Source organism: Diceros bicornis, chromosome 5 (genome assembly GCF_020826845.1).
Source record: "Diceros bicornis minor isolate mBicDic1 chromosome 5, mDicBic1.mat.cur, whole genome shotgun sequence".
NCBI lineage: Eukaryota > Metazoa > Chordata > Mammalia > Perissodactyla > Rhinocerotidae > Diceros > Diceros bicornis.
This window is the reverse complement of record NC_080744.1, coordinates 25,269,188-25,291,657: the sequence shown is the minus strand read 5'-3', so window position 1 is coordinate 25,291,657 and position 22,470 is coordinate 25,269,188. Positions and strand designations below refer to the sequence as shown.

Sequence of the window (22,470 nt, the reverse complement as noted above, 5' to 3'; positions counted from 1 at the left end):
GAGATTAGATTGGTGGTTACCAGAGGGGAGGAGGGGAGGGAAGGAGCAAAAGGGATGCTTAGTCACACGTGTGTGGTGATGGACTGTAATTAGTGTTTGGGTATTGAACAAGATGTAATCTATGCAGAAATAGAAGTATATTGATATATGCCTGAAATTTATACAATCTTACAAAGCAACGTTACTGCAATAAAAAAGAAAAAGAAAAGAGGCTTCTTGGGGCCAGGAAAGCCAAGCCAAGGACTTTTTCATTAGACTTTGCCTGACATACCTATAGATTTGGGTGAATTTCTCTCTTCTGAAGGTCCCCAAAATATTTCATGGTTCCTTGTAACTACCAGAGGAGTGACCTTCCTTACTCATCTGGTAAGGTTGCTGGAAACCCTCTAAACAAGGCATCAGGCCAATATTTTCAAGTGGCTTTATCTCATAAAGCTCAATCTTTGTTCCTCAAAAGCTGTCTGGTCATATTTGAGACCATGAATTTTTCTCTCGAATATGATATTCCAGTCAAAGCTTTGGCAATATTACCAATGTTTCCATGTAACCTGTTATAAGGAGAACAGATTCTTATTGAACTTATGAAAATAACTGTATTTCCAAGAAAATAACAATACTCACTCACTAAGAGTTTTCAAATTCTGGAGAGATCAGTAGGGAGAAAAAGATAAATGTTTCAATTCTGTTCACAAAAGTGTAATTTAACAAATTGTTATAAGTCATAGTTAGCTTAAGAGAAAAGAGAAAAAGTTTTCCTTAAATCTGAAGTAACAAAACATTTTTTAAAAATCAGCAATATTTTAAACAAAAAGTCATAAAAATTATAATCATTCTCATCAGTTCATTCAGTAATTGATTCTTGATATTCATCTTCTGTTAGTAGTTTCAGGAAGTCATCTGTTTCTCCATTAGAGTACTGTACTCTAGAGTACTTTTTTTTTTACCCAATTCAGTTTTATGATCTGAAAGTTCATCAGAAACCTATATTTTAAAGTAAGTGTCAGAGTTCTTTACATGAATCTCTCTGAAGATGAAACATATTTGCAAAAGCATCAGAGTAAAACAATAACTATCTGTAAATGACAAAAGACCTTAAAATGGCAATTGACAAAGAAATTTGGTTATTTCTGTGACATACAAAACTTTAAAATAATAACTACAATTATGACTGACAACTAGAACAGATCAGAATTTTAGGAATGTTATATAATTTTTAAAACTTATATCAATAACATTTACCCACAAAATACCACCTAAGAAGGTTTATCATCACTTATTTGACAATGCTTCCCATGTAATTTAACATACTAAGAAGGCCTAATTAATCTAGTGTCTTCTTCTTTATAGAAAGAGAGAGAACGAATTTCTTTAGAAGTCTCAGGGGTCCTCTGAAAATTCTCAAAGAAAAAAAATTTTTCCTTGAGGTCAAAAGAAAGACTTCATTTAGGATTTGAATTTTGGGAGAAGCTTGTCACAAATATCAAAAGGTTTTAAAACACTTGGCCAAGTAGGAAACAATGCTCACTGTGAAACAATGCTCAGTTATCCATTCAATCAAAATGACAACAGAAACAGTCAAGGACAAACAGAGAGTTACAACAGTCAAAAAAAATCTTAATAGAGAGACCTCAGTCTTTTTGAACGTAGGAAATTATTTTTTTAAAAACATAGATTTTTCTGTCTTTTTAGGTAGACTTACTCAAAGGTAAAGAAAAACCTTTCATAACCTCTTTATCTACTCTCTTGAGTAAACTCAAAGTCCACGAAAATTATCCTTTTAAGAGAGAGGGGAAAAAAAACAAATTCTAATTTTGTATCAGTTTACTTTTGATACTAAAACACATTTATTTAATTAAATTCATTTTAATCTTAGCAAACTTGACCATGCAAAACTCTTTCCTCAGGGTTACTCCTCCACAAACCTTTTATAACTTTCTTTTTTCACATTTAGAATTTGTCCCATGCTGCCTTTTTTTTTCTCCTAGTACTTTAGGACAAATTTATCTTTCTTAACCAAACAAAAATATTTCCATTTTTTATACCTTCTATACTGAAAATGTACATCTTACTTTCCTTGACTACAAGACGTTTTCCTTATTAACTTTTAGTAGTTTTAATCACTTATTAGAATTTTTAACCCTTAATTTTTAAGTAAAAACTAAGTAAGCAATTATAAACTGTCTTTTACATTAGTATTCTGTGGGTTGGCAAGTTTATAAATACTTTTTATAATTTCTAGAAACATCTTACTTTATAGTACAATAATTTAGTAAAACACAAGCCATGTTTACCAATGGACCCCAAACACCTTTCAGTTTTTCTGTAATAAGAAGCCAAAAGTAGATAACCTTATATTTAGTAATTAATGTATAATATCTTATCTTATTTGAAAATAATCTAAATACTCAATGAATTTCTATCATTTAAATTAACCTAGCAAAACTTCAAAGTTTCAAGTTACCAAAGAGATTTTGAGTTATTTTAAATACACATACCATAAAACTATAACTGTTGCTAAAAGTTTATCTATAAACTCTTATCTCACTTACATCTAAATCATTTGTGCCCAACAATTATGTTTATATTACTCACAAAAACTTCATGAGATATTAGACAAAATTAGCTATCATTTTAAGCTTTTTTTGCTGACAAATTTGTAACGGGGGTAAGGTGAGCTTGTTTCACTAGTAAACCCAGGCTACATGTCTGCATCATATCCAATGCTGATAACTCTGAGGACCTGTCTATTTCAATCAAACCAACAAACTTAAATAGGTTTTTCATTTGCCAAAGTTTATTTCATATCACGTTAACTTAAAGACATTTTGGTTAGTTTCTATTGTATTTAGAAATAATTTGTGTGAGCGCTTACTTTAAACTAATTAAACAGGGCCAGCCCCGTGGCTTAGCAGTTAAGTGCGTGCGCTCTGCTATTGACGGCCTGGGTTCGGAACCCGGGCACGCACCGACACACTGCTTCTCCAGCCATGCTGAGGCCGTGCCCCACGTACAGCAACTAGAAGGATGTGCAACTATGACACACAACTATCTACTGGGGCTTTGGGGGGGAAAAAAGGAGGAGGATTGGCAATAGATGTTAGCTCAGAGCTGGTCTTCCTCAGCAAAAAGAGGAGGATTAGCATGGATGTTAGCTCAGGGCTGATCTTCCTCACAAAAAAATAATAAAATTAAAAAAATAAACTAATTAAACAGACCTCTTAATTTTTGGCCATGTTATCTGGAGGTAAAATATCTCACATTTAAACCGTATACTATAGACATACATGAGCACACAGGTAGACACAGAGACCTTATAGTTTTCATTAAATTTTTGTTATGAATCGGGTGTAACACAAAACTCACTATTTCAAAGAGAAGCACTCAGGTCCTAGAGAAGATGGTAGCAAAAAATCTACATAATAAAGACACAGAGAAAACAGTCAAGTTTTCTTCAACATGGAATTTCTGCCTCATATTTGCCTTAGTTTTTAATGTCTCAATTAATATCTAGGAGCACTTTGAGAGGTACAGGGGAGGCTTTTATTATCCTTTTTATTAGCACCTGATATTAGCCTCTAGTGTTTATCTCATAATGTGTGGGCTCAGGCAATGCTATTGACTCCCGTTTTGTAAGTTTAATTAACATTGTTTAAAGGGCAGGTTTATATTCTGTCTCACAATCAGGCAGGGGAAACATTCCCCAGTGAGACACAATGTCTATCCCCACAATACAATCAGGCAAAAAGAGATACAATCACTTCACATAAAGCCCACAAATATATCAGTTTTTCTACAAAATTTCATCTGAATTCCATCAACTCTTATACTTCTAATCATAGCTTTCATTAGGACTTTATCAATAGGTCCTTGTCTTACAATATTGGATAAAGAAAGCATTCCCAGTCAGACATTTTAAAACATACTCAGGCAAAATTGACATCCTCTTGAGCTAAAATTAGCTCAAACACTACAATCTTTATAATCCTATCAATATTTATACTTTTACATTTTCTCAATTTAATTGTGGCCTGAGTCATGGTCTTAAGGTTAGTCTTTTTTTTTTTTCATTGTATTTCCTTTTTTTAATTTGGCCTTTTTATAGGTATCAACAAAACAATGGTGATGAGAGCTCTCAAAACAATTTTTTTCCCAATTGAGAAGTTTTTCCAATTTAAATAATCCATTGTCTGGCCATATTGATGAGTAGGATCTTAATAGTAACTCATACCAATAAACTTAACCATGGAAGAAAGAGGTGTCTCCAAAAGAGAGTGTAGAATCAGCAGCCCTCACAAGATCCAGAAAATTCCCTCCCTAAAATAGTCTAAGAAAGCAAAGGCCATCATTGCACAATCAGAGTGCACTAACAAGAAACAAAGGTTGAGATGACAAAAGCCCCTTATGAAAGCAATTGGGACTCCTTATGACAAACTCCCCTGAGAGGTGACACAGCTGGACAAAGAAAGTGTGTCCCAGAACCCCAGTCTACTCGACTGACCACCAGGGTGCATGCCGGTACGTGCATCCTCTAGATGGCAGAGACCAGAAACGTCACAAAGCCAAGCTCTCACAACATACAACAAGAAAAAGAAAAAAACTACATACCTGCCCAGACAACAGACTCATAGAGATGCCTGTGTCTAGCCCTATGTTTTTTCCTCTTTATGACAGATTCCTCTGGGAGGAAAAGGATCAATAAGCCATGAGTACTCAACCAAATTTCCTAGAGTCACTGAGTCCAAGAAGTTAGCTTCACCAACATTTTCTCCTGCTAATCTAAATTTAGAAAAGAAAAAAACACTCATGACTCTCACTTCCTTTGGACCCTGCAGGCAGAGATCTGAGAAACTGATGTGGTAAGAACTCTTACCTCCTGCTGGCTCTTGTCAGGAGTCCAGGATCTCTCAGCTGCAGTAGTCCAGGAGCAAGCAGCATCCAACGAGTGAAGTTTTATCCTTTCCAAGTTGCCAAACTGTAGGGGAGGAAGATAAATCCTCTACCTTCTGGTTGGCCTAAGAATTAAATTGACATGAGACAGAATAACAGGAGAAAATCAAACACAACTTTAAAACATGTATATATAGGGCAAACCCAGGAGAGCTGAGTAACTTGCCAGAATGGCCAAAACTGTCACCTTATATATCATCTTCAGCTAAAGACAAAGGAGGATGTTTGGGGTAGTGGTTTGGCACTTCAAAGGGAAGGAAGGCAATTCACATGGAAATGGAAAAGCAAATGTTTGGTAGATAAGAATGGGCTTAGCAAGGACCCTCACAGTCTACTAATACCCAGAGTTATCTATGGTGATGGCCTGTCCTGAGGACAGGCCTTTTATCTTAAATTCTTTTAGGCACTTAGGGGAAAGTTCAAAGCTTCTTTTAGAGTCTTTTGTTCTTAAAAATAATCAATGCAAGCCAAAAAGACACGTATTGGGGTGGCCAATTCTGATCCCCCACAATTTCCTTGTTCAACATTGTTTATACCATCTCACTGATCCTAGTAGCCAGACCTGACTATACAGATTGGCTAATAAACCTGGATGAGCTCATGTTCTAAGACACAGGTGGAAAGTGTGGGACAGATGGGACCTGGGTGCTGGGAAACTGCTCATGTCTGCTGCTGACTCAGTCTTCTCACCAGCTGCCTATTCCAACAGATGCATCTTTCTTAGGAGGCATCATACACCCAGAATGTCCTCATCCTGTGGTTCCTGTACCCCTAACACCCCACATTTGATTTCCAATTTTGAGAACTAAAGCTGCTGGCTTCGGGCCAGTTCACAACAGATGTGGGTCACAACCGCCAATTACCCAGGAAGCATCCACCAAGGCAGAGCATGAGAATCATCTTCTTAGAAATTCCCATCCTTGTGATCCATCAATCATCTAACACCTGCTCAAAAAGAGAGATTAGGAGACCTTCTCCTGAGCATCTTCAGGGATTTAATGCTTCCTGCTGGGAAGTATAAAGGCTGAGTTTACTATAAATATCTAGGAAGTCTGAGAGTTAAGGGAATTAATGGAAAGTAGGTATTACAACTTTACATATACTTTAGGAAAACTTGCAAATCTCTCCAAAGCTTTGAGATAATGCCTTACTATATCACTGACCTTACCGGTCTCTGAACCCCACATGGTCATCATACACCGGATAGGCATTCAAAGCCGTGAGCAGCAGGACCTTTCCTCTCTCCACATGCAGGGCAATGGCGATGGGGATTCTGCTGATCAGAATACCATTGCTAGTTTGCGCCAGGCCTTGCAAGGATGTTCTTGCACTGCAACTATCTGTGAGAGATTGTACCCTGGCTTTCCCTAAGTCTGTAGATTTCCTTTACTATTTTTGGCCCCAAGCAAATGGTCCTTACTGTGCACTGCCTACTTAGTAAAGCTAAGAAAGACAGGATGGGCAGGGACAACATGCAAGGAGAGAAACAAAGACATTAGCACCTGGGAAAATCCTGCTGTGGACTCTTTCTTCCTATCTATCTATCATTGAAGTGATATTAACATGATCTCCTCAGAAAATATAAAGGCCAGTGTTAGGATGTGTGTCTTCTTAGGGTCTCTAAAAGAAAATATGAGAACTGAAAGAATGCCGAATTCTTGAATGCTACAGAACCCTACAAAAAAGAAAAGTGCTGGGCTGGCCCTGTGGCTTAGCAGTTAAGTACGTGCGCTCCGCTACTGGCGGCCCGGGTTCGGATCCCCGACGCACCACTTCTCCGGCCATGCTAAGGCCGCGTCCCACATACAGCAACTAGAAGGCTGTGCAACTATGACATACAACTATCTACCGGGGCTTTGGGGGAAAAAAATAAACAAAAGAAAAAAAATTTTTAAAAAAATAGAAAAGTGCTTAGCTGTGGCTAGACTAATCCAAAGTCTCGGCAATAGCAAAGGGAGGCTGCCAGCTGCCAGCCCTCTGCCAACTGTAAATTAGGTCATCCAGGGCTCCCTGTTCTCATCTTTCTGTGCCCTTTCCTTGGACCCTTCCCTCCATCACATCCCTCATACGCTTTTCTATTCCCATCAAAACCTGACATCAAGAAATGACGTGAAACCAATTCATACTAGTTTGTGAGTAATGAAAACAGATGGTGGCTTTAGCTTTTCTGAGGTTGGGGTGGGAGGGAGGGGCATTGTGCTTTCATAGAGATGATGCCATAAACTAAAGACTAAAGCAACCAGGGTAGAATTTTCAAAGCTTGAGGAACAGTGCACAAAATTAAAGATGGAAGTTTGTTCTCTCTTTGTTTGCAGGCTCAGTGTGGATCACACAAGGAGAGTCTGGACTGTTCTAGAGAAGTCACTTCTCTTCCCATGTCCAAGAAAAGGCCAAACTGGAGCACAGAGCCAAAGAGAACACTAATATACTGGTGGAGAAAGGCCTGCAGCAGAGGGCAGAATTGGAGCAAATAGCAAAAAAAAGAAAAAGTGATACCTGCTAAAAGATTTCATTTCAATAGCAGGAATAGCTTTGTAATAGTTGAAAGCCATTCAACAATGACACAAACATGCTTGTCAGAGAGAGTGTTCAGGTGGATGACTACAGTGGGAAGGTTGTCTACATTGGCTGAGAGCTAGAACTCAATGACCTGACTCCTTTTTCTTCCTGGAATTCATTACAGAATATTCTATGTTGAAAGAAAATTAGAACTGCCACAAAAAAGCAACATGGTTATTATTTTGGCATATTCCTTCCCAGTTTTCTTTTCCAATGTATAGATTATTACATACTCTGTATCTGTAATCATACGCCATACACACAGGTGTATCTTTTTTAAAATTATGTAATCAATTCTCTATGTTACTAGATACTTTTCCTATTCAGTATTTATAATGAGCTACATTAATATTGTATCTAGTTCTCTTATGACTGAGAATTTAGTCAGCTTCTGCATTTTTCCTATTACAAAAATTGCTGTGATGAACATGTCTGTACTTGTACATTTTTCATTATTTAAAATTATCATATATGTATATGAGGAAACTATATATATAAATGCTTTATATATATTTCATATATATAAACATGTAAAAAATCTGAAATAAGCCCCCATTTCCTCAAATAAAAGATTCAAAATAAGATTTTCAGCCAACTTGAAAACATAAACCCTTACGATCGTAAATGAAGTTGTTCAAGTGTGTTAAGCCTTTGTTCAAAAACACCCAGCTGCAATCCACTCTGTGTGTCTCAGCATTGAGAGGAGTCCTCTGAGTGTCATGAGGAAGTAATAATGCATGAGCTTCTTGACTCCTTGCCCCCTGACTCCTCCCTTTAGGGATTTACTCCATATTGTCTACTGCAATGATTTCAGAATGTGAACAAGGATCACAAAAGTCATCAGTAGTAAATAATACCAGCCACACATTTTAATAACACTTATTAAATATGCCCATGGCAATGTAAAAGAAAATATCATGGAAGAAGTAAAGGGGATGGAACTAACAATCACTGTCAGCCTGTGTACTGGCTCACACAATAGTGTATGGTGAACCAAGAAGTGGAACCCACGTCTGTCTGATTTACATAGTTCTTCCCTTCAAAGAGCTCAATGTCTAGTACAAAACAAAACAAGTGCTTGGAAATTGGTTGCTGTGATTTGATTCCACCTCATTGGAATATGACCTGCTTTCAGAGTCCAAATTTTTTTAAATAATGTATTTCTAAATGTCATATCTTGAGCAGATCCATAAGGTGAAACGGTCACTGAATCCTTAAATTCTAACAGTTGATGTGTCTTATTCCGATGAGAAAACTGTTGACTGTGGGAGTAGAGATGGCAAGAAGGCCATTATTAGGTAGCACAGGACAAATGGTCCAGAGATGTGATGAAGAGTACAGACTCTTCACAAATAAATCCTGAGTTATGAGAAAGTCACAAGCGAGTAAACAGATGGTGGCAGGGAAAATTTTGTTGGGTAGAGTTAGCTGGGAAGAGCTCTTGGAGATGAATCTTGAGTTGGTCCTTGAAGATGGTGGAAGACCTAACATGACCAGGAATATTATTTCAGAGTCAAGAATCTCCCTCTCTGACCTAATGCCACCAAGCAGTCTCCTCATTCCAGAGCAAAGGCATAATTTATCCCTACCCATTTAAACTATGTGTTTTTGAAAGATATTTCCCAGGAACTAAGCAATATTTCTGTCCACTTCAGAGGATCAATCAAGGTTAATACCATAGATCTGAGAGCTTACGCACCCTGGGCTCTCCTTCTTTCTTCTCTTGATCCTGCGTAATTTAATCTAAGAGCACAGGGATTAATTCTTTCATCCTGGGATTACAATCATCAGTTAGCACATCAAGTCCAATTGCTCTTTTTAAGTTTAGAAGAACAAAAGCAATACACAGGGGAAGAAAACTATACCTAAGCTTCCCACCAATTTGTCCAACTGTTATGAGAGGTTTGGGGATTTGATGGGAGATGTAAAAGAAATTTTTCACTCCAAACAAATGGACTGAAGGTATATTTTATTATCTAGAGGATAGTAAAGGCAATAGTCTGCAAACAGATCCAAATAGGTCAAATAATAAGAGGGAAAAAACACCAGCTCAACTGGAAAGGGAAAACATCCACATCGGCTGAGATAGCAGCAGATTTGAATAGGTCATATTATAAGAGGGAAAACATCAGATCGATCGGAAAGGGAAACATCAGATTGACTGAAGGGAAATGACACAAATCAACCGAAAAGAGAAACACCAGGTTGACTGAAAAGAGAACATATTAGATTAATTACTTTACAGTAAATCAATTACTCACAATGTCCACGCCCCATTGTCAGGAGAGTCTTGTCAATCGACATGGCCGGGCAGGAATCACACGTCCTGGGCAAGGCGTCCCTTCCACAGGTGGAACTCTCACCAGGCCTCGGTTTCCAGCAGTTTATATAAGCAGTTACAGAGTTTACAGAGCAAGCATTTTGTGTTTCCATGCACAAATGGTTATCAGTGGCGTACGTGCACTGAGCCCCCTGGCTATCATCCCAGACCAATAGTTGTGTACGTGCATTGTTTACCCTGGTTATCATCCCAGCCAGGCACAGATGGCCAGTCTGTCCCAGGCTGCGGCGCCCAAAGGGCCTTGAAATTTTTACACATTGCAACTATCTCCATGGGAGAAGGGCCAGTTTCCACCACACAGAAAGCAGCTTTTATATTTTTTTGTGTGTTGGTGGCTGTAGGTCAACGGAGTGGCCAAACATGGCTGTACTCATATCAAGACATTTTTGGCTGTGGCTGTCTCTATTAACCATAAGATATTATATATATAGATAATGAACTTTGTACATAAGTATATAAGGTATATTCAAGAATCCCAAATCCAATGACTATAATAATTATAAAATTATCTTGTAATAAAGGATCCAAACCCCAAGGTAATTAATTAAATAACCCCTTAGAATATGAAGTATTATTAACTTGATCTTGTAAATTATGTATAGCATCAAAGATAACATTAGATAAGGTAACATCTAGGCCTAACAAATTAGCTTGTAGAAGTCCAGACCAGCCCCCATCATGGAAGGTAGCAGAAGGCAGGGTAATAGAGAAATTATAGTTTTGTGTAATTGATCAGATAAAGGCTTATACTGAGAAGTTGTTTGATGTTTTTGAGACCAAAACTTCTCGGCCATTCATAGTCCAGGTTACAGGTCCCACTGATGTAGAGCAGTTGTTTTAGCAGTTTAGGGTTAAAGGTTGTCCTACAGAGACATTAGTTGGTGTGGAGATCTGCAGCAGACATGGAGTTGCAGCATAGCATAGCGAGCATAGCAGGAATATCTATTTATGTAAAGAAACAGAATTTTTAGAAACATGATATAATTGTTTACTTTTTGGATACATGACTATGAGTGTTGTAGTGGGCCCTTGGGCCACTATTTCTGCAGCACAAGGAGCCGCATTGGGTGGGTGTGTCACCCACACCTTTGTTCCAGGTTTTTATCCATCTGTAGACCTAAATTTTTGCATTTTTTTTTCAGTTAATTTAGTTGGAGGTTGCCCTTGTGACACATTTGGAGTCAGGAGGGTAAGTACCAATAATTGTCCCATTTGTTTTTTAGACTTTATAGTTAATATTGTGTCCCTATCATTATATAATATAAATTTTATTTTTTTTTTTTTTTGGTAATCTGGATCAATGACTCCTCCTAGTACATCAATATCTTTTGTCGCTAGTCTAGAGCGTCCTTTTAACAATCCAAAAGTGTTTTTGGAACGGACCCCTATCTCAGTAGAGACTATAGATTGCTTCTTGGGGGGCAATTGAATAGAATAAACAGTGGATAAGTTCAATCCAGCCGCTTGGGCCATGGCACGAAAAGGTGGTTTAGCAGATTGAGTCAATGGCCAATATATTAAAGGTCATAAGCTCATGGGTGGCAGCTGCCACTTCTGTAATCTTTGCTGGTAATAATCTTGACAAAAGAGTCTCATTAGGGCCTAGTGGCCTGTTATTTAACATATTTAGAGCAGTACTTAGATGGTTGTGCCACTCCTTTAATGAGCCATGACCAAGTTTTCTCAATTGTTGTTTAAGCAATCCATGTATTTGTTTTATGAGGCCTGCAGCTTGAGGGTAATAAGGTATATGATAAATCCATTCTATATGATTTTCCTTTGTATAAGTTTGAATCAACTTACCTGTAAAGTGGGAACCATTGTCACTCTGAATCTGCCTTGGTGTTTCATAGAATTTTATGGCACTCTGTTGGGTGGCTGCTTTAGCCGGCATAGATAATAAATAACCAGAAAATGTATCAACAGCAGTGTAGGCATAAACATATCCACAAGAATTTGGCAATGGTCCAATAAAATCTATTTGTCAGGTATGGGTGGGAAATAATCCCTTTTGAATATGACCTTGGTAGGGGTGTGGAATTCCCCATTTATTTAACTGTTGGCATAATTGACATTGCTGTACTGCAGTGGCAATATCATCATGGATGACAAGGATTCCCCTTTGTCGTGCCCACCTGTATGAAGTTTGTTTTTCCAAGTGTCCGCTCTTTTTATGGACTCACCGTGTTAAGTCTGGGTTGAGCACTGCACAACTTTGTACCACCTGATCAGCATAAGAGTTATACTTTTGTTTTGTAGAAATTAAAGAACTGTGAGCATTAACATGAACTACAGTAATAATTGTATTTTGGCATCATAATCATATGTCTTTTTGTAATTTTTTTTAAGTTAAAAGAAAAGACTTTAATTTTGGCAGAAGTTTATCAAAAATGTTAAAAGATTTTAAAACACTTGGTTAAATAGGAAACAATGCCTAGTTATTTATTTAATCAAGTTGACAACAGAAACAGTCAAAGGCAAATAGAGAATTAAAACAGTCAAAAAACAAAAACCTTGAGAGACTTTAGTACTCTTGAACACAGGAAATTATTTTAACAAAACATAGGTGTTTTATTTTTTATATAGATTTACTTAAAGGAACATCTTTTAATTTTTATATAAAAAGCAGATCAAAAGTTCAAGAAAATTACCTTTATAAGAAAGAAAGCCCAATCCTAATTTTTTATTAGTCTATTTTAGCCAATTTGATCATGTATAAAAGTTTTTAGGGTTTTGCTTTTACAAACCTTTTGTCATTTATTTTTTGTATTTAGAATTTGTCCCATATCTTTTTTTTTTTTTAGTACTTTAGGACAAATTTATTTTTTTTAAATAAAATAAATAAAAATATTTTTATTTTTTATATTTTTATGGACAACATATATTTTGGGGTTTTTTGTATATAGACTTTTTAGAAATGTATATTTTTTTATAGAAAATTTTTTAACATGCACAGAACATGTTTATTAATAAATGCAAGCATCTTTTAATTTTTTTGAGATAAGAAACCAAAGGCAGACAAATCTATGCTTAGTAATTAATTTTTAATGTTTTATCCTTTTTGGAAATGACCCAGAGACTCAATCAATTTTTATCAATTTAATTTAGCAAAACTCTAAAGCTTTAAGTTACCAAAAAGATTTTGGAAGCTGTTTTTGAAATAACTTTGTCTTTTAGAAGTTTCTGTGTATTAATTAAAGATTTCATGTCATCGTGAGAGGTTTTGAATCCTCTCTTTTAAGGGTGACCCATAAGGTGAACTCATCTGAAATAGAGGTTTTCCAGAATAGCCATTATAATTTTAAATTACTTCAAAAGTTTACTTATTTTTACTTGCTTAATTTTAGATCAGGAATTCTGGGGGAGTTGAACTGGGGAAGCTCAGCAAGAGAGGGGAGAGGAGCAGCAGATTCAGCTTCGGCTGCAGGCATGTTTAATTACATTTTTTTAAAGAGTCAGTACGGTATTCCTGATTTTATTTAGAAACCTCAAAGATTAAAATAGGCTTTTTACTAGTTGTTTAACTTTTTAGCCGGCTTTTTCCAATTGCATAAGCAAATACATTAGTTTTGGTAAACTGAAATTGCCCCATTTTGGTCACTTTTTCTCTGGAGTCTATGGAATATTGTGGCCATGTGGTCTTACAAGAAAAAACTATCTTCTTGGACATGGGCTCCTACCTGAAGGCAGCCCATTTAGCCAAGAGGTGGCCCAGAGGGCTTTTTTGGGGGACAGATGGAACTCCCCCCCTTCAAAATTACAAACATACAGAACAGACAGTGAAATAGGATCCCAAACAGAACAGATAGATGCATCTAACGGATTCCGGGTAAAAGTCCTATAATTATTCCCCCTCCAGTAGGGATGGCCCTGCCTCTTAAAGAGACAGGACCCCAGATGGACGGGAAGGGAGCTTTCGGTGTAAGCAAAAACCAACAAACAGACAAACAAACAAACAAATAATTTTAGAACCTCTTTCCCTGTCATAAGAAAAATGTGCCCAGGGTCAGCTGTGCCAGGTCAGATGGAAAGCACTGGGAGCAGTCCCTAGGGGCAAATCACCTAGGCAGCTGCTGGACTGTTTCCCAGGACATCCCACCTGGCCCAGGGCCACCGAGCCACGGGCAAAGAGCCTCCCAGCTGGCTCGCCAAATTATTATTGGGTACATATTTAGGCTCTCTATTTGTCACTTAAGAGGGGCCAAATAAAACTAGAATGCCAGGCTCATGGCAAAGAAAGAGTTCCAATTTTGGGTGACATCAGCCGGGACTGTAAATCTGAAAGTTCTTATTTCAAAAGCACCTTCTCCCTTGTATTTTATCCCTATCTTCCATAGCCCAACGATAAGCGGTCAATAAACACCAACCTCACCGTGCCAGAAAAGAAACATCGTCTCTCTCTTTTTTTTTTTCCCAGTCTGCAAAGCTTTAGTCACATCCAACGGTTTAAATCGTCGCAGACAAACATCCCAAGATTCACATAATCCTGACCCACGAGCCCACTCCCCAGCCAGAGTGCAAGAGGGAGGGTCCTCCCATCCTGGAGTTTCTTCCACCTTGGCTTCAGTTACCTTTTGTTTGAACACGAAAACCATCTCCTTAATCGAATCCTGCTCACAGCGCCGATTATGTTATGAGAGGTTTGGGGATTCGATCGGAGACGTAAAAGAAACTTTCCACTCCAAACAAATGGACTGAAAGTATATTTTATTATATAGAAGATAGTAAAGGCGATAGTCTGCAAACAGATCCAAATAGGTCAAATAATAAGAGAGAAAAAACACCAGCTCAACTGGAAAGGGAAAACATCCACATCGGCTGAGATAGCAGCAGATTTGAATAGGTCATATTATAAGAGGGAAAAACATCAGATCGATCTGAAAGGGAAACATCAGATTGACTGAAGGGAAATGACACAAATCAACCAGAAAAAGAAACACCAGGTTGACGGAAAAGAGAACACATCAGATCAATTACTTCGCAATAAATCAATTACTCACAACATCCACGCCCCACTGCCGGGAAAGTCCTGTCAATCGACACGGCTGGGCGGGAATCACACGTCCTGGGCAAGGCGTCCCTTCCACAGGTGGAACTCTCACCAGGCCTCGGATTCCAGCAGTTTATATAAGCAGTTACAGAGTTGACAGAGCAAGAATTTTGTTTCCATGCACGAATGGTTATCAGTGGCGTCCGTGCACTGAGCCCCCTGGCTATCGTCCCAGCCCGGTAGTTGTCTACGTGCATTGTTTACCCTGGTTATCATCCCAGCCAGGCACAGATGGCCAGTCTGTCCCAGGCTGCAGTGCCCAAAGGGCCTTGAAATTTTTACACATTGCAACTATCTCCATGGTAGAAGGGCCAGTTCCCCCCACACAGAAAGCAGCTTTTATATTTCTTTTTGTGCTGGTGGCTGTAGGTCAATGGAGCGGCCAAACATGGCTGTACTCATGTCAAGACACCAACATAACTGGGCTTATGGCTTAAAGGATAGAATATGTCACCCCATTCAAAATAAAATCAAAAGAGCCCATTTTCAGAGAATATAAACAATTCACAGAGGTAACACTTTTACTGAAATTCACATTTTTAGTGCAGAAATGGAGAATAACATCCCTGCATTGTTTATTTTCTAAAAGAGCAGACTCTTTCAGATATTAATTTTTCAGCATAGAGTGATGAGTTTATAATATTTCTTACTAGTACACCAGACTGGAGGCATTCACGGTTATAGAAAGAAGAAATATGACTGGCTTCCTGCTTCACACAAGAAATCATGCAAAAATCAGTTTTCACCCAAATGGACGGGCACCTTTAAGATCCTTCTCACCACTCATTCATTTGTAAAACTTGCAGGCTTGAAACCCTGGATACATCACTCCCTGATCAAGGCAGCCCCAAAACCACAGGAAAGTATCCAACCTGTATTGAGGGAAAAAAGGGTGGCAAAACGCCATGGAGAGCTCAGATATGTCTTTAAGAGAATCTCTTCTATCTGACTCTTCTTCTCACAGTTCTATTTATTGGCGTCAAAAGAAAAGTAACTATTTCCATGCTATGGTCCCCCTATGACATCCTGATTCAGCAAGAAGTAGCTAGAGGAAGTAGCTAGAGGAATTACGATGCCCTGTCTCCCCCTTGACCATAGGATTATGGGTTATTATACCCATATAACAGGTATTTTTTATACCTTTTTTATTGAAAGCATACATCTTACTTTTCTTGAAGGCTAAGATGTTTTCAGTATTAAATTTTAGTGAAAACTAAGAAGTAAGCAATTATGAACTTTTTAACATTAGCATTCTGTGGATGGCAAATTTATAAACACTTTTTATAGTTTCTAAAAACATGCTACTTCATAGTACAATCTTTAATAAAATACAAGACATTTACTAATAGCCCCAAACATTTTTTTTTAGTAGTTCTGTAATAAGAAAGCAAAAGTAAGTAAACCTGTATTTACTAATTAATGTCTAATATTTTATCTTGTTTAGAGATGATCTACATATTCAATGAATTTTTATCATTTAATTTAACCAAGCAAAACTTCAAAGTGTCATGTTACCAAAGAGAATTTAGAAGTTATTTTAAATACACATGCCATAAACTATAATTATTGCTAAAAGTTTATCTATAAACTCCCATCTCACATCTAAACTATTTGCTCCCAATAATTATGTTTGGACTACCTACGAAAAATTTATGAGACATTAGACAAAATCAGTTATTATTTAAAGCTATTATTTTGCTGACAAATTTGTAGCAGGGATAACATGAGCTTATTTGACAAGTAAACCCAGGCTGCATGTCTGCATCGTAGCCAAAAACTGACAACTATGAGGACATGGCTATTTTAATCGAACCAACAAACTCAAACAAGGTTTCATTTACCAAAGAATATTTTATATTATATCACCTTAACTTGAAAGACATTTGTGTTAGTTTCTATTACATTTAGAAATAATTTATATAAATGTTCACTTTAAGCCGATTAAACAGAGCTCTTAATTTTGGCCATACCATCCAGATGTAAAAGATCACACATATGTAACATATGCATACACATGTATACAAAGACTCCACAGTTATTGTTTTAAACTTTAGGACAATGTACCACACCTTTAAAAGTCTACATAACGCATTTAACGTAGGCTCTTTTTCTAAGTGTACAATTTAACTTTAGACCAATTGACCTTGAGGATGGGGGGAGATTTTATTATTATTTTTTTTAGCCCCTGATATTAGCCTCTAGTTTTTATCTCATACAGTGCGGGTTCAGGCATCTCTATTGACTTCCTTTAGCAGGTTTAATTAACATTATCTGAAGGGCAGATTTATATGCTGCCTTACAATCAGGCAGGGGAAATGTTCCCCAGTGAGACACAATGTCTATCCCCACAATACAATTTCTGATACAATGATGCAAAAAAGATGTAACCACTTCACATATAGCCCGTAAATGTATCAATTTTCCTACAAAATATCATCTGAATTCCATCAACTCTTATACCTCTAATCATAGCTTTCATTAAGACTTTATCAATAGGTCTTGGTCTTATAATTTTGTACAGCGGAAGCATTCTCAGCCAGACATAACATCCATTTTCAAAGCACACTAGAAAAGTTCATGTAATCTCTTCATATGCTATTAGCTTAAACATTCCAACCTCTATAATCTTATCAACACTTACACATTCTCAATTTAATTGTAGCCTGAGTCAGGGTCTTAAGGCTAGTCATTATTATTATTATTATTTTGCATTTCCTTTTTAATTTGGTCTTTCGTAGGTACCAATAAAACAACTATGATAAGAGTTCTCTAAAAAATTTGTTTTCAATTTAGAAGTTTTCCAATTTAAATGATCCATCATTTGGCCACATTGATGAGTAGGATCTTAATAGTGACTCAAACCAATATGCTTTTATGGCTTAACCACGGATGCAAGAGACATCCCCAAAAGATAATGCAAAAGAAGCAGCCCTCACAAGATCCATAAATTTTACTCCCAAAAATAGTCTAAGAAAGTAAAGGCCTTCCTTGCACAGGCAGTTAGTGCCAGCATTAACAAGCAAAAAAAGTTAAGACAACAAAGGCCCCTAATGAAAGCAATTGGGACCCTTTATGACAAGCTCCCCTGAGAGCTGACACAGCCAGACAGAGAGAGTAGTACATCTCAGAATCCCAGACTACTCAACTGGCTGCCAAGATGCATGCTGGTATGTTCATCCTCCAGATGGCAGAGACCAGAAAGGTCACAAAGCCAACCTCTCAAAACATAGACAAGACAAAAGAAAAAACCTCATCTTATATGCACGTTAACAGCTTTAGCTAAGCTTTGGATCTCTTGGAGCCAGACTAATAGCTAGAAGGGAGGTGCCATGGAGTTGGGGATTATGTGATGTTTTACAGAGTACCTCGTTGCACAGAAATTTTCTTGAGTTGGTGAGGGACTTGTGTCATCTACCTGGTTCTATGACCAACTTATCCTATCACGGGAGTCTTCTTGCAGTGGTGAGCACCCTAATAGTTCTTAACTTCTTGACCCATGCCCACCAAATTTGCAGCCTCTTTGGTTTCCAAGATGTCCTTAGCAACAGCTTTCACCTCATGCACATATTCACAGACAACAGGCTTATAGAAATGCCTGTGTCTTTCCCTATGGTTTTTCCTTTTTATGACAAAAGGCACAAAAGACAGAGGGACCATCTCTGGGAGGAGAAGTATCAATAACCAATGAGTACTCAAACCAAACATCCCAGAGTCACTGAGTCCAAGAAGCTAGCTTCACCAATATTTTCTCCTACTAACCTAAATTTAAACAAGGGGAAAAAATACTCACCACTCTCACTTCCATTAGACACTACAGGCAGAGATCTGGGAGACTGACATGGTAAGAACTCTTACCTCCTGCTGGCTCTTGTCACAGGTCCAGGGTCTCTCAGCTGCAGTAGCCCAGGAGCAAGCAGCATCCAGCAAGTTAAGTTTTATCTGGCCTTCGTCACCAAACTGTAGGGGAAGAAGACAATTCCTCTACCTTCTAGGTCTTTCTGGCTGGTCCAAGAATTAAATTGACATGAGACAGAATAACAGCAGAAAATCAAAGTTTAATGACTTGTATACATGGGAGAAACCCAGGAAAACTGAGTCACTCACCGGAATAGCCAAAACCAACACCTTAAATACCATCTTCAGCTAAAGACAAGGAGGCTGTTGGGGGAAGTGGTTTGGATCTTCAAAGGGAAGGAAGACAATTTACAGGGAAATGGAAATGCAAAAGTTTGTTAAACAAGTGTTTGCTGGGCCACCTTTAGTCAGAACTTTGGTAAAAGTTGACTTGTTGTTGCCTTTCTATCACATCTACTTTACATTATACTATACTTATCTTATGGTATTAGGTCCTTCCCAGAACAGACCTTATATCTTAAATTCTTTTAGACAGTTAGGGGGAAGGTCAAGTTTCTTTCAGAGTCTTTTATTCTTAAAAATAATCAAGCCAACAAGACACATTTTGGAGTGGCCAATTCTCCACATGAGAATGTGGAGGTGATCCCCCACACCATCATTTAGGACTTCCCGGGGAAGTCAACAGCTAAGCTAACACCAAAAAGTGAACAGGACCTAAGGAAGTAGGTTAAGAACCAAATTGAGGAAGAGAAGAAGGAAAGGGCAACTCAGGCAAAAATAATCACATGGCAAAGGCAAAGGGGTATAAAGAACATGGAGCTTTCAGGAAGCAAGTAGTTCAATGTACCTGAGTTTAAGGGACTAAGGGGAAAAGTACAAGATGTATGCCTGGGAGGTAAGCAAAAGCTCATGTTCCATACCATTTTATCTTGAATACAACGGGAGCCATCAAGAATTTTAAGCATGTAATTTCATAGTGGGGGTCCCCCTAAGGCTTTAGCATCAATATTAATCAGCTATTTCTGCTATGGTTATGATCTATAACAACCAATCCCAAAATTTCAGGTGCTTACAACATCAAACATATATTGTTTTTGCTCATTGGTCTGCAGGCCACCTGGGCTTGAGTCCAAGAGCACTGGTAGAAATCCATGATGGGGGGGCTGGCCCTGTGGCTTAGTGGTTAAGTGCGTGCTCTCTGATGCTGGCGGCCCAGGTTCGGATCCCGGGCGCACACCGACGCACCGCTTCTCCGGCCACGCTGAGGCCGCGTCCCACATACGGCAACTAGAGGGCTGTGCAACTATGACATACAACTGTCTACTGGGGCTTTGGGGGGAAAATAAATAAATAAATCTTTAAAAAAAAAAAAAAAAGAAATCCATGATGGGATGCCTCTTGGAGCCTCAGCTTAGGACTGGCACACTGTGACTTCCACCCATATTCTCTGGATCAAAGCATGACAAAGCCCTAAAGTCAATGGAGTAGAACATATACTCTGCCTGTAGTAGGAAGCACGACAAAGTCCTGCGGCAAAGCACACGGGGGTGCACTTCTATTATAGACAGAGAGTGAAAACTTAGGAACCACAACAGCTATATTCTCATTGGGATTCATCACCCCAAAACTTTCTGCCATGGCCACAGGATTGTAAGATTCACTGGCCCAGACACACAAGGTTGCATAGTTTAAGTTTTGCTTTACTCAAGATTTTAATTCATTCCCAACTTTTGTTTACTATAAGTAGTTCTATTAAAAGCAGTTTCTGATGACTGCTTGGGAACATCTGTACACTAGGGCCAGGAGAGAGTCAATGAGTCTCACAGGGGTTAATCAGAAGTTAATTTATTATTCAACACAGTAGCCACTCACCTCTTGCCATTTCAAAGAAGCACCTAAAGCTAGCTATACACAAGAGTCCAAGTTACAAATCTTTGTTCTCATCTGGCCCTCCCCGTGAGGCCCACATTGTCCTGCTTTCTGCCCTATGTCATCCCCTAATACATTGTTTGTTACTGAGACCGTAGCATTTCTTTTTTTCCTCTTTTCCCATTTGTTTTTGGAGTCTTTTTAATCAAGCTTGAACCCAAGGGGCAGCCTCTGCACTCACTCAGTGAGGTTGCCTTTTCTAAACTGCGCAAAGCACAATATGGGCTACTGGCCCTGAATTTAGCAACCAGGGAGTCAATGGAGAGGATAAAATTCTAAATTTCTATGAAAGCCCTTTGTAAACTGTATAACATCGCTCAGGGGTAAGGTGGGTTGCGCAGAGGTGATTCAGAAGCTGAGCAAGTGACAGGAGAAATTACGCTGACCACAAAGATTGTCTGCCTAACCTACAGTGTGTAGAACGCACTTGAGACACTCAGATAATCTGAAGAACTCCTCTACGGGAAACCATGTGAGAGCAGACTGGCCAGAAAGCACAGATGGGAGTGGACATGATGATCTCTGAAAGTCCCTTCTAGTGGCAAACTCCAGGGCAGATCTAGCCAGAGGGGAAGATCCTCTGACAGAAGCACCTGGGTGAGCCTGCCCTGACCTAACTGCCAAAACCCTTTGATCTTGCGGCAGCTTGACTTGGAAAAAGCATCCGGCCCCAGGGGTTCTCAAAAGGCACATAAGGTGAAACCAAGGGGAAGTTTTTGTAAAACTCGACAGCACTGTGACTGGGATATACAGACACACAGTGCTACAAAACCCACCAAGATCTGTACAAAAACTAAGGGGCAAAGTGACATTTCACTGGGAAATCCTCAGCCTGGCTACAACGCCCCAGGGATGAACACAGCAGGTAGCCATTGCTCATTGCTCAGGGATCCAGAAAGGATGCCAGGAAGTTGACCAGACCAGAAGAGATGACTCCTAGCTGCTCACCCTTGTGTGAAACTGGCATTTCAACATGTTCTTATAGCCATATTTGGGGACTATAAAAAGACGTTTCTTTAAAAACCACTCTTTGGTTTGGCTCATGTCAATTCAGTTGCAAAAGAGAGTTATATGAGCAATTTCATATGGAATTTCTGAATCCAAATCTCTAGAGACATTTGTCTGAATGCTCGATTTGTAATTTGGGAAGATGAACTTAAAGAGAGATTGATTTGTTTTTAGGCAATCACCAGCCATAATTGTTCATTATAATGCTGAATATACTATAAATCACTGACACCTGATTGTTGCTACACATCGCCCTCACACCTCTTGTCATGCCACACATTATCTGCCCTTAAAGCAGCACTGGTGACTGTGAAGGCCTTGACTCTGGAATAGTCATGGATCCAAGACCCATCCCACTGGCAATGCCAGTTTTCCAAGATTGAGAGTTAGATGTGGCTCTAGGAAGTGAGAACAATCTAAAACAATAGAAAGCAACAATTCAAGAACTTCATGAAGTGTATTGGACTGGAAATGTTCACTATAGGAATATGTGCTCCCACCTACTCCTCAGACAACAACCTCCCAAAAGTAAGTCTACCCCTATCTGCAATGTATTAAATCATCATGAACCAGTTGGATAAGCAGCAAGTGCCATCTTTCTAAGACCTGACTAATTATTCCCTGTGAATCCCTAATTGCACTCACACAAAATAGTAGCTGCCATTTTTTACTCAACACAAGTAATCCAGACCAAAGTTCACTGAAATGTTGTTACTGATATTCTGATGGAAAATCAGATGTTCCAAACTATGTTAAATCTGACCATTCGTTAAGCATGGAA

General features: G+C 38.4%; 1 protein-coding gene and 1 long non-coding RNA gene across 2 annotated transcripts in view; one reads left to right on the top strand and one right to left on the bottom strand.

Moving 5' to 3' along the window:
• The window catches only part of LOC131405801 (M1-specific T cell receptor alpha chain-like), a 584,807-nt gene that overhangs the window by 432,160 nt on the left and 130,177 nt on the right, over positions 1-22,470 (top strand). The gene's annotated exons all lie outside the window — the stretch shown is intronic.
• Positions 369-6,664, bottom strand: LOC131405802 (uncharacterized). The gene is made up of 3 exons (XR_009220023.1): positions 4,871-6,664; positions 4,606-4,776; positions 369-548 (listed from the first exon to the last, which is right to left on the bottom strand). It is a non-coding gene; the product is annotated as an uncharacterized LOC131405802 (long non-coding RNA).